General features: G+C 43.9%; 1 protein-coding gene across 2 annotated transcripts in view; it reads left to right on the top strand.

Annotated features, from left to right (window-relative positions):
* ZNF518B (zinc finger protein 518B) overlaps positions 1-12270 on the top strand; it is a 57397-nt gene that overhangs the window by 34029 nt on the left and 11098 nt on the right. Inside the window, exon 2 of one of the 2 annotated variants that reach the window (XM_077477782.1) lies at positions 1174-1254. The exons of the other annotated variant lie outside the window; for it this stretch is intronic. The gene's annotated coding sequence lies outside the window, so the exon portion shown is untranslated. The remainder of the gene's footprint in view (positions 1-1173; positions 1255-12270) is intronic. 2 annotated transcript variants of the gene reach the window in all.

The following is a 12270-nucleotide window of genomic DNA, read 5'->3' as shown; positions in this document are numbered from 1 at the left end:
GATTATGAAAATTGTTAGTTGCAGCCCTACTCAGTTTGGCATGTATTGCTAGAGAGTTTTCAATACTGGTGATGAGAAAAGGTATTAAGCAGTTTTATATTTACTAAAATAATTGCATTTCCATGTTCTGCATACTGTGGGAGACCAGATCTAGTGAATGCAGGGTCCTGCGTTTAGTAACACTTTAATGACTTCTACATTTTATACTTTTTTTTTAAAGCAATTTGATTTTAAAATGATAAAAACACCCATATTAAGGGTTTTTATTTTTTTTTTTTTTTTTTGTGAGATTAATGGGCTGCCGATGCACACCAACATGCTGATTAATTAATCAAAGCCAAAACCTTTTACATTTTGGATAGAGCAAGGGAGGGTTATAAACCCTGTCAGGTTTTTTATTTTTTATTTTTTTGCCATCTATATACCAATAGGGAGATTTTCCTTCACTTTCTGTTCCATATCCAAAACAGGAAGTGATAGAAAATCCCTCAAGTGAAGGAGTCCCAGTGTGGCACTACAACTAGAGTCCCCATTGGAAGATATCCCCACTATTCATGTTCTGATGTCAACCCAAAATTTGGGGATTTTTCTTTTACTTTCACGCTTGATGATAATGGTAAATGTGGCAAAGACAGTGAATCTTGCTAACAGAGGCACAGACCGCAAAGAAAACCTGAATGGTGTTCTAATCCCTCTCCAATCTACACTTTTTAATTTCTAGTGCCATCTTTGTCCTTGTTGGAGAGCTCTTCCATAGTTTCCTGACTAAAGAAATAATGGGAAATCTCCCCATCAAGGAGCCAACAGCAATAAATACCTACTATATTGTATAAAAGGTTTAATTCCTGAACCCAATGCAAACTTAGTTTTTAGACAGTTTTGCTGAGCTCTGCCTAAAAATTGACAGTAAAGTAAATTGTGAAAAGTATGCAATAACCATGGGAAATCTCCTCTTCCAGTCACTTCTTGGGTGGCTTTTGGGTTGGCACAGAACCAAGCTTACCTGAACTCCAATGCCAAACTAGATAACTTGTAGCCCAGCTAGAGACTGAGACCTTATCCCTCCAGGATGGGCAGAAATCCTTATCATTAGAATCCTTTTCAGACATTTTTGTATACTGTGTGTGTGTTTTTTTTATTTTATTTTTATTATTATTATTTTTTTTTTTTAAGGGATAACATTGCTCCTGGATGTTCCTAAAGCACAGTTTTGACTTCCTCAGATTTTCTGTTAAGGATAGGCGTTCTATAAAGGTAAGCCGCCAGATATAGTCCATATTGGCTAAAATTTTGTCTGTTATTTGTATTGATGTATTGATATATTTTATTTTTTTATAACATTTAGGCCAAAATGTATTCAGCCACATGTCTGGGGAAAAAAAGTCACAAAAAGCATATTTTTAATGGTTTGCGTGAAAGTTTTACCGTCTACAAACTGTTTGACTGCCAATATAATTTTTTGAGGTGCTAAAATGGCAGGGCAGTACAAGCACCCCCCCCCCCCCCCCCCCCACCATGACCACATTTTGGAAAGTAGACACCCTCAAGGAAATTGCTGAGAGGCATGTTGAGCCCATTGAATATTTGAAAGTGATTAAATATGAAAAAAAAAAAAATTGCACAAAGTTGTCACTGAATGATATATTGCTCACACAAGCCATGGTTATATGTGGCATTACACCCCAAAATCCATTTTGCTGCTGCTCCTGAGTATGGGGATACCACACGTGTGAGACTTTTTGGCATTCTAATAGCGCACAGGACCCCGAAAACCAATCACCATGCCTCTTGGCAAATACCTTGGGGTGTCTACTTTAAAAAATGGGTAATTTGTGGTGGTTTTGTGCTATCTTGACATTTTAGGGCCTCCGTAACTGTGATAGGTAGTGAGGAAGTGAAATCGCCATTTTACACCCTTAGCCTGAAGGCGGTGATTGGTTTTCGGGGTCCTGTATATGAATAGGCTCACATACTCTGGAGAAGCAGCAGAATGTATTTTGGGGTGTAATTCCACATATAACCATGCCATGTTTGAACAATATATCATTTAGTGACCACTTTGTGTAAAAAATAAAAATCCCTCCACTTCACTGCTAACAAATTATTACATCTCAAGCAGGCTCTCTTCCCCCGGTCTAAGTCGGGACTCTACAAGCCATTGGGGGAAGCCCTGGCAATTAGATTGTGGAATTTTGCAAATGCGGCACTCTGCAATCAAAAAGGTGACTAAAGTGGCAAACTGGTGTAGTAATTGTCCACGTACAAGTGGTACCCCCCTTTCCGAATAAAGGTGACACCATGTCCCACACAGTCTTACCAGCGCTCCATATGTAGTCTGGACAGTTCTCTGGCTCCACTTTGACTATCTCTTCCCTCGTAAACCATAAAACTATATGTATAGCCTGTGTTGCCTTGTCAGAGCTTGTACATCCTGACCCCATATCTGGCACGCTTGCTGGGAAGATACTGTTTGATAGACAAGCAGCCAGAAAATTTAATCGGGGACTCATTAACGCAGACAACTTGATCAGGAGTAAACAAGGCTGCAAACTGCTGGTTAAAGTGGTTTACAAGGGGCCAAATTTTGTGGCACTGATTGTATCCAGGGTCACCCCGAGGACTTAAGAGTTCATTATCATTGAAATGCATGAACCGCAAGATCTGCTCCTATCGTGTCGTGAAGGCACAGAGTACGGGCATATATTTACTTTTGTAAACATTGACCATGAGGAAGGATAGGCCCAGGAAGGTCTTTAAATTCTGAAACCATAATAGGTTTTCAATCTCTGGCAAGGGTCCACTGCGGATTAGCGGCAATGAATTGACCAGCATACAAATTGCTTTGGGTCACAATAGATCTATAGAAATCATCTGTGAAAAACAGCAAATAAAAATTAAGTTACATAAAATCAATTGTTTCCACCTGAATTCTGGGTTGGCCAGTGAATGGGGGAAGTACGGGTGCTGCAGAAGTGATGGGCTCCAAATTCGGATGGGCAAATACCTATAGGTAAGAAGATACACGTAGGTAAAAAGAATATCTCCTAAACCTGTACGTTTTAGGAGATATTCCCCTCGCAATGAGCCGCTCTCTGGGGATTCTCAGCTGAAAGTCCGGCAGACGCCTGACCTTGCCGGAAAGAAGTCTCATGCGCAGGAGTGATGACAGTGGCTCCGGCCACTCACAGCGCCAGAGCCGCGATACCCGGAAGACACACCGAGGGAAAATGGCAGCTCCCTCGGCATGGACCAGGTGAGATACCGTCGCTTCTTTCTAAGGTAAGTGTTTCAATATGCCTCTTTAGCAAATCATTGGACAACTTTATCAAAGGATGTCATTGGGGCAAGGAATACTGCTTTGCTCCAGCAAAAGAAGTTAAGTACTCAGTATGCAATACCCCCCTACTTCAGAAGCTAAGTAGAGTTTTTCTTTTGTTTCTCCCAGGCCAAGTCCAAGGCTAAGCCTGGCACTCTCTTCTGCTGCAAATTGTGGAATCCCAAATTCTCCAAACAAGCGAGTACTCCTTGCAATGCAGGGGGTGTCTGGCCTTTTGAAGGCCCCTTGTGGTCATAGGACATTTCAGACGTATGGGTCCAGGGCTACAAGCTAGTATTTTAAGCTGTGCTCCTGCTCTACCTTATGTTGTCAAACTGCCAACATCTCTACAAAGACTAGGGGACCTATCCTTTCTGGTCTGACAGGTTATCGTGACAAAGGCTGGGGATGAGTTCTGGACACACTCTTGTTGCAAAGTAAGATCCAACCTGGATAAATTCAGACAATGCCACAGTATTTGCTTGTATCAACCATCAAGCAGAAACCAGAAGTCTTGCAGCTCAAAGAAGCTGATCATATTTTTACTTTTCCTCAAACGCCTTCCTTGCTTGCTCTGTAGGATGGAGATGGATGGCTATTCCGGTGATTCTGAACTGGCCCAGGTGGATGTGGTACTGGTACCTGACCAGACTCTTAAAGGGGTTGTGAAGGAACTGTGCTGATAAAAAATAATTAATTTAAATAAAAATACAAGACCCAAAGCAGCTGTTCAAACTTACTCCACTGTATATGCCACATTATACAAATGTTAAAACTGCATTGAATAGTAGGGTTGCACGGTTAACGATACTAGTGTTGGTGCTGATGCAGAGTATTTGTAGGAGTACTTGTGCAAATGCTCCCAATGCCTAGTCTGATACCTGGACACTCGGGGATGATCAGTGTGGGTGGGGGGGGAGAGTTATAATTGCAATCTCCCTGTGTGGCTTTCAATAAAGCAGCTGACAGCCGCTTCTCCTCTCCCCTCTGCAGCTTTCGGCTGCTTTATTTAAAACCACACAGGGAAATCTGTGATTTATAACTTCCACCTCTGCATGTCTCAAAGGGGAGATGTCAGGGGTCTGTTTAGACCCCTGACATCTCACCAAAGCCCCCCTATCCCCCAACAGGGTTGAATAAATAAAAAAAAAAACCTTGTAATACATTTTTTATTTGGTTATCCAAGACATAACATGTGAAGATGCATGTACAGACACAGCTGCTTTGGTAAACCTACATATAAATAAATGTATCTGGTTGAGAGGTTACATACGACAATATTTTTCATAGCATGACATTAAACCAATGGTCACTTGGGTTGTTCAGTTTGTGTTTGTTTTTTTGTTTTTTTTAGCTTCCAGTAGTGTTCGGTGTAACTTATCTTAGGAGCGGTGTCGCTCATTAACTGCTAAGTCTCTCTATTCTTTCTATTCCTTCAGAGACTGTTTGGTTGTGTATGTTTGATGTTGTTATAAGTGTGTATTTATTAAGTATGTAGTACTGGTATCTGAAATCTGGGTTGATTAATATGAGGGTGGGGGTTACAGGGTGGTTAGGGGTATTTGGAGGAGTGGGGAGAGATTAGCTAAGCGTCTCTAAGTGTTAGGAATTAGGAGGGGAGAGGGGGAGGGAGGGGGTCTCGGATTACTATTATCCTTCCTCACTCACCCTCCGCAACTTTGTGGTTACTAAAGGTCTTAATTTGCTTGTATTTGTCAGTCCTGATGAAGTCTAGCCAACATGACCATATTTGTAATAAATTATTTTAACCTCTTGCCGACCAGCCACCACATTTTTACAGTGGCAGAATGGCACAGCTGGGCGAAACGACGTTATGTTGCGCTGATTTGCCTTTTGTCCACTAGGGGTGCATGTGTACACGGCGCGGAAGTGAGCGTGATATATGCTGGGCTCCCGTGATCGCTCGTAACAGGGCGACAACACACAGATCCTGGTTCTTTCAGGCGAGAGGGGATAGAGCATCTGCTTCTTTTCTTACATCAGGGGACACAGAGCCATAGTAATAACTATGTGGGTTGTATCTGACCATCAGTTGCTGGACACTGGCACGCCCCTTAAGGTGTGAACTTCCCCATATAACCCCTCCCACTACTGGGAGTCCTCAGTTTTTTCACCAGTGTCTAAGGTGTTGGCCACGTATAAGGATGTGTTGTACTGAGCTCCACAGGCAGTAATCCTTTGAGACCTTTTGTCAGCCATCCTGATCGGATCCATTCTGATGTCTCCGTAATGGACTAAATGAATGGTACCCAGGCCTCGTCATCCAAAGACACAAGGTTTTGCTTGCGAATGCTTAAGAGCTGGGCCCTGGAATCCAGTACTTTTTGGTAATAAGGCCAATAAAAGTTTACTGGCAGGGTCTTCTTGCAGATCCAGGATTGTGGGATAACCTGAGTGTTCCCCGGTTCCTGAAGGTTTCCTTGTAAGGTCTCGGAGCCTACCGTGAAGGGCGAAGATTGTGTGTGTGTTTTTTTTTTTTTTTTTTTTTTTCTCTGGTAAACCCTTCCGCAAGATAAGGTAGGGGAGATTTTCTCAGGAATCTCTCCTTCCATGTATTCTGTTGTCATGTCTGTGTCACCACTGGAGGCTGTATTGAGTACTCACCATTCTGACGCTGGAAACGGCAGAAGCTCCACTCTCCGTTCAAGCCAGCTCAGACCCTCACGTAAGAAGGAGGGTCTGATCACTTCCTGGGCCCCCAGGTTTTATTGGCAAGCCGCGGCCGCTCGCTGAGCAGAGAATTTACCGCCCGCCATGATGCTGGCACTCACGCGGGAGATTTAACTTCCCTGTTTGAAAAAGGAAGGGGGGCCATTTCTGCGTGGGAGGGGTGGCTAAACGCCACACATGTAGGAAGTAGTTTAGAGCTCTGCAAGAGAAGCGGCTGCCTGGCAGTGGAGTGATAGAACAGAGTGGTTGCTGGTCAGGTTTGGTGACACAGGCATTTCCCTTTTGACAACATTGTACTGTATAGCTAGGATTAACAGCAGTTATTGTACTGTACTATATTATCAAAAAGGCTCCTGTGCTAATTTGGGGAAGATATTTTAGATACCTGGATGGGTGCTGCACACACCGTGTGAGTTAAACCAAGCTCAAATAATCAAAATTAAAAACGGAGTGGTGTTGCGCTCCCAACGTGACGGTATCACTATGAAATTGTAAATGACCTATAAATTCATATCAATCACAAAATAAAAAATAAATAAAAATAAAGTGAATAGTGCTAATAAAGTGCAAGCGTGCTAATGCCTGTCCACAATCTCTACAATCTGTGTGAAAAAAAACAAAATCAATATCTAAAGCGGATAACTGCAAATATCAATATATTCAGCAAAAAAAGAGACATACGTGCCAAAAAAAAAAAAATATTTAGAACCGCACATGTAATATATAAATATAAAACAAGTCTGTGCCCCGCAATGTGTCTCTAAAGTGGTCGGATAATTTTCCTATTGATAGAAGAAACTCATTCTATATAATAGTGAAGCCAGTGAAGATCACACATAGGGCTGGCTGTTGTCTCTGGCTTCTCCTATTCAAAACCACCTCCTTTTGAATCCACCGTGGATATCAGACCTATCTTGAGAAACTCATAAATACATAATGGAGCCTGCTATGGTGTAGTATTTTCATAAAATCCAAGATTTATTCAAAGAATTAAAATGCTACTCACATTTCATTCAAACAATATGCACAGTGAATGGGTACGAGCGGAGCGCTCGTGTGCGAACGTCACTTCCAGTGTCCGTCTCCTTACTGTACTATACTATAGCCTAGCAAGTGAAACGTTATTTCTCTTATATTCACCGACCGACACAGCTCCTCTCTGTAACTAAATGGGTTTGTTAGCCTATCATTAGGCGAACTAGGCAAAATTGTAACACAATACACAGAACTTTCAGTACCGCCCCTGGGGGCGGGCCCTGTGCTAACAACCCTCCCTGCTGCCCCAGCAGACTCCGTTTTATTTTGCCTAGTGAAGGAGAATGACCTAGGAACCCTGCGGGTCCATTTTTTTGATGCAGGATTGATGCTTTTGCGCAAGATGTAAGATCCTGGGATCTATCAACTGCCGGCTGGGTGACAGGCTGGTTAAGTTATCCTTGTAGTCTCCCCCCAGTCCAGCCATCGAGCGTGTGCAGGTCGTAGCTAAGGCTCGGCAGGCCACGACATACCTCAGCTTCAGAGGTGGTCCGTGAGCTTCAATGCTCTGGGGTATACATATGACCGGGGTACTGATGTCTAGATCACAGTATACCGGGCCAGCAGCCACCCTGTAACTGCGCAGGAGTGGGTCTTTGATGGAAGTCTCCCAGCTCTTCAGGACTGCTAAGTACGGCTCTCCCTCCTCGGGGGGGGGGGGGGGGGGGGGGGTTGAGCAGCTGGGCATTCCCTGGGAGGTCGATTCGGGGGCCACCTCACCACCTCCTCTTCTCTCCCACATCCCTATCTTCCCTCCACCTTCCAGCATGTGCTGCGGATGGTGTGTTTATGGGGATCACTGGGTCTCTCACCCATGGGGGGTGTGTGCGGCTAGCGATGGTCCTGGTCCCTGTGTGGGGGTCCCAAAAGGTGTTTGTGGGGGTATTCTTGCTGGTTCAAGGCACTGCTGTTTGATTTTTTTTCCTGTCACCGCATGGCGCTGTCCGGCGGCCATTTTGCCTGAGGGCAGAGCAGGTTCCCCTTGTGAGCCTCAGCGGCTATTTTCTGGGAGATTTTCCTATTAGTTGCATTGGCAGCCATTTTTTTGAAGCCAGAGCGCTCTTTTCACAGCAGTTCTCTTGTGACAGCATTACATGTACTCTCACATGCTGTTTCCTGTGTCCACTGTGTATACAGGACGCTGGATGGACATTTCCTGAACGCTGGTGCAAGCTCCGCAGATCGTTTCACCGCTATTTTCTACATCCTGAATTCTTACCAAAAGTGGTAACAGGTTTTTATTTAGTTCAATAATTTTTTTTTATTGAAAGCATTTATAAACAAAGAAAATATACACGTGACAAGATCACAAATGCAGTGGAGACATACATTTAGCTGATGACACTTCAGAAGTCTTATTCTGTACTCCATTAATAGTAATGCATGTACGACATGAACATATATCCAATAATCACTAGACATGTGAGAGTAAAATATTTTGTTTCGGAATTTCGTTTTCGTCCGAAAAATTTATTTATTTAGTTACTCCTGAAATTAGTTTTTATTTATTTTGTTTTTCGTTCAAAAATTGCATTCGTCCGAAAATCCACATGAATTACGGTCGAATCTGTCTTTGAAGGCTTATTGTGTCTGTCGAATGTATAAAGAAGATTCGACGGAGCTAGTATATAGCATACTTCGTGTGAACTTTAGAACCCTATTAAAGTCTATAGGACTCCAACGTTCAAAATCTAAAGTGCTAATTTTAAAGGCTAATATGCAAGTTACTGTCCTAAAAAGTGTTTGGGGACCTGGGTCCTGCCCCAGGGGACATGTATCAATGCAAAAATAAGTTTTAAAAATGGCCGTTTTTTCGGGAGCGGTGATTTTAATAATGATTAAAGTGAAACAATAAAAGTGTAATATTCCTTTAAATTTCGTACGGGGGTGGGGGGGGGGTCTATAGTATGCCTGTGAAGGGGCGCATGTTTCTGGTGCTTAGAACTGTCCCTGCACAAAGTGTCATTTATGCAGGAAAAAAAGTCCTTTAAAATCACTCGCAGCTATTATGAGTTGTCGGCTCCGTAATACAGAGAACACTCATTGAAAGTCTTTGATAAAAAGAAAAGCGTGGGGGTCCCCCAAATTCAATTACCAGGCCCTTCAGGTCTGGTATGGATATTAAGGGTAACCCCACGTCAAATTAAAAAAATAATTGACGTGGGGGTCCCCCTAAAAATCCATACCAGACCCTTTATCCGAGCACGCAACCTGGCAGGCTGCAGGAAAAGAGGGGGGATGAGAGAGCGCCCCCCCCTCCCTCCTGAACTGTACCAGGCCACATGCCCTCAACATTGGGAGGATGCTTTGGTGGTCTGTGACCCCTCAAAGCACCTTGTCCCCATGTTGATGTGGAGAAGGGCCTCATCCCCACAACCCTGGCCGGTGGTTGTGGGGGGTCTGCGGGCAGGGGGGCTTATCAGAATCTGGAAGCCCCCTTTAACAAGGGGACCCCCAGATCCTGCCCCCCCCTGTTTGAAATGGTAAGGGGGTACAAAAGTACCCCTACCATTTCACAAAGAGTGTAAAAAAAATTGTTTAAGACAAACACACTTTTGAAAAATTCCTTTATTAAAAATAAAAAAAAAAGATTCCAGTGGTGGTAATCCACTCTTGCTATCCAGCGACGGACGATCATCTCTCCAGGGTCCAGCGATGGCTGATCTGAATCAGCACAGCGAATCCATCCATCTCCTGTCTGCACAGAGGAGACACTGCGGGGATTCCGGCGGCCTGACGTTTGTTATATGCGGTGGGCGGGGCCACCCGTCACCTGACCCCACCCCCCTCTGACGCAAGGGGAAACACGGGCTTCCCCGTGACGTATGGGTGACCCCACCCCCTCTGATGTAACGGAAACCTACCTGTGTTACATCAGAGGGGGGCGGGGTCACCCATACGTCACGGGGAAGCCCGGCTTTCCCCTTGCGTCAGAGGGGGCGGGGTCAGGTGACGGGTGGCCCGCCCGCCGCATATAACAAACGTCAGGCCGCCGGAATCCCCGCAGTGTCTTCTCCGTGCAGACAGGAGATGGATGGATTCGCTGCGTTGATTCAGATCAGCCATCGCTGGACCCCGGAGAGATGGTCGTCCGTCGCTGGATAGCAAGAGTGGATTACCACCGCTGGAAATTTTATTTATTTTTTTAATAAAGGAATTTTTCAAAAGTGTGTTTGTCTTATTTAAACAATTTTTTACACTTTCTTTGTGAAATGGTAGGGGTACTTTTGTACCCCCTTACCATTTCAAACGGGGGCTGGGATCTGGGGGTCCCCTTGTTAATGGGGGCTTCCAGATTCTGATAAGCACCCCCGCCCGCAGACCCCCACAACCACCGGCCAGGGTTGTGGGGATGAGGCCCTTCTCCACATCAACATGAGGACAAGGTGCTTTGAGGGGTCACAGACCACCAAAGCATCCTCCCAATGTTGAGGGCATGTGGCCTGGTACAGTTCAGGAGGGAGGGGGGGGCGCTCTCTCGTCCCCCCCCCTCTTTTCCTGCGGCCTGCCAGGTTGCGTGCTTGGATAAAGGGTCTGGTATGGATATTTAGGGGGAACCCCATGTCAAATTCTTTTTTTAAATTTGACACAGGGTTCCCCTTAATATCCATACCAGACCTGAAGGGCCTGGTAACTGAATTTGGGGGACCCCCACGCTTTTTTTATTTATTTATTTTTTATCAATGACTTTCAATAAGTGTTCTCTGTATTACGGAGCCGACAATTCATAATAGCTGCGAGTGATTTTAAAGGACTTTTTTTTCCTGCATAAATGACACTTTGTGCAGGGACAGTTCTAAGCACCAGAAACATGCGCCCCCTCACAGGCACACTATAGACCCCCCCCCCCCCCGTACGAAGTATAAAGGAATATTACACTTTTATTGTTTCACTTAAATCATTATTAAAAAAAACTGCTCCCGAAATAACGGCCGTTTTTTAAAACTTTTTTTTGCATTGATACATGTCCCCTGGGGATGGACCCGGGTCCCCAAACACTTTTTAGGACAGTAACTTGCAGAATCTTTTCTCTGTCAAATCTTTTCTCTGTTGAATATTTTCTCTATATAATCTTGGACTAATAGAGGTAAGGTTAGGCACATTCGACCACAGGTTCTATAGACACAGATTGTTATTGTCCGAGTCACGTCGAATCTCCTATTCTATATCGAACTGTTATAACAACGAAAACGAAAATAAAGCATTTATTTATGTCGGATCTTTCGTTTTTGGATTCTGTGCTTTCATTATAGTTTGTCAAAACGAAAGCGAAAATAGCTGAAATTCGGATGAATACGAATGCACATGTCTAATAATCACTTATGATAATAATAATGTCTTGCCTGTGAACGTCAGCATAGTTTACAATCTAGTCACTTACAGTTCGTGTTTCAATTCTGATTTAACTTTGGCACGGTGAAGGGGAACTGATCACTTAAACCAAGAGGGAAAGGGGGAAGGGAAAAAGAAGGTAGAAAAATACAATACAGAACTATGGACAACTGCCTAGGCCCATAAGGTTCCTATATTAGCCGGAAACATGAATTCCAGGCCGACCAGACTGATACATATTTTGCTCCATTACCATCTCTGTACGCCAGAATTTTCTCATTCTGAGATAGTGTTAACTTTCAAGATTAGTTCTCAAATAGAAGGGATATCTCCTGATTTCCATCTATACACTATTAAAGACCTAGCGGCCAGCATAATGTGCATTGCGATGGCTCTCATAGGCATGGGAAATGTAGACATATTGATGCTCAGTAGAGCTTTCTCAGGGGAAGGCTGGGTGATAACTCCTGTAGTCTTTGCAACCAATTTGAAAACTTCATTCCAGAAGCTCCGCAAGTGAGGGCATGTCCACCACTTGTGTAGCAGGGTTCCCACTCCACCACACCCCCTCCAGCACAAATTAGATCCATCCCTTGAGAATTTAGCTACTATGTAGGGAGTACGATGCTATCTAGTTATTAGTTTCATCGATAGCTCCTCATAATTTGAGCACCTTGAGAAACGGATGTTATTCCTCATTGCCGATAGCCATAGCATCTCAGTAAAAGATTTCCCAAGGTCTATCTCCCATTTCTCAAAATGCCCAATTTTACTAAAGGACTGTTTCGCAATACATTAATGAAATTCCTCTAGTTTTGGGATTAGCGGAATGCAGGTGGTCCCACACCTTGGAAATAAAAAGACTTTGTGATTTTTACCTTCTGATGCCAAGAGGC

The sequence above is a fragment of the Lithobates pipiens genome, unplaced genomic scaffold (genome assembly GCF_037356315.1).
Source record: "Lithobates pipiens isolate NorthernLeopardFrog02 unplaced genomic scaffold, aLitPip1_a1.2 Scaffold_13, whole genome shotgun sequence".
Classification (NCBI taxonomy): domain Eukaryota; kingdom Metazoa; phylum Chordata; class Amphibia; order Anura; family Ranidae; genus Lithobates; species Lithobates pipiens.
The sequence above is the reverse complement of the archived record's forward strand: the minus strand, read 5'-3'. Positions and strand labels throughout refer to the sequence as shown.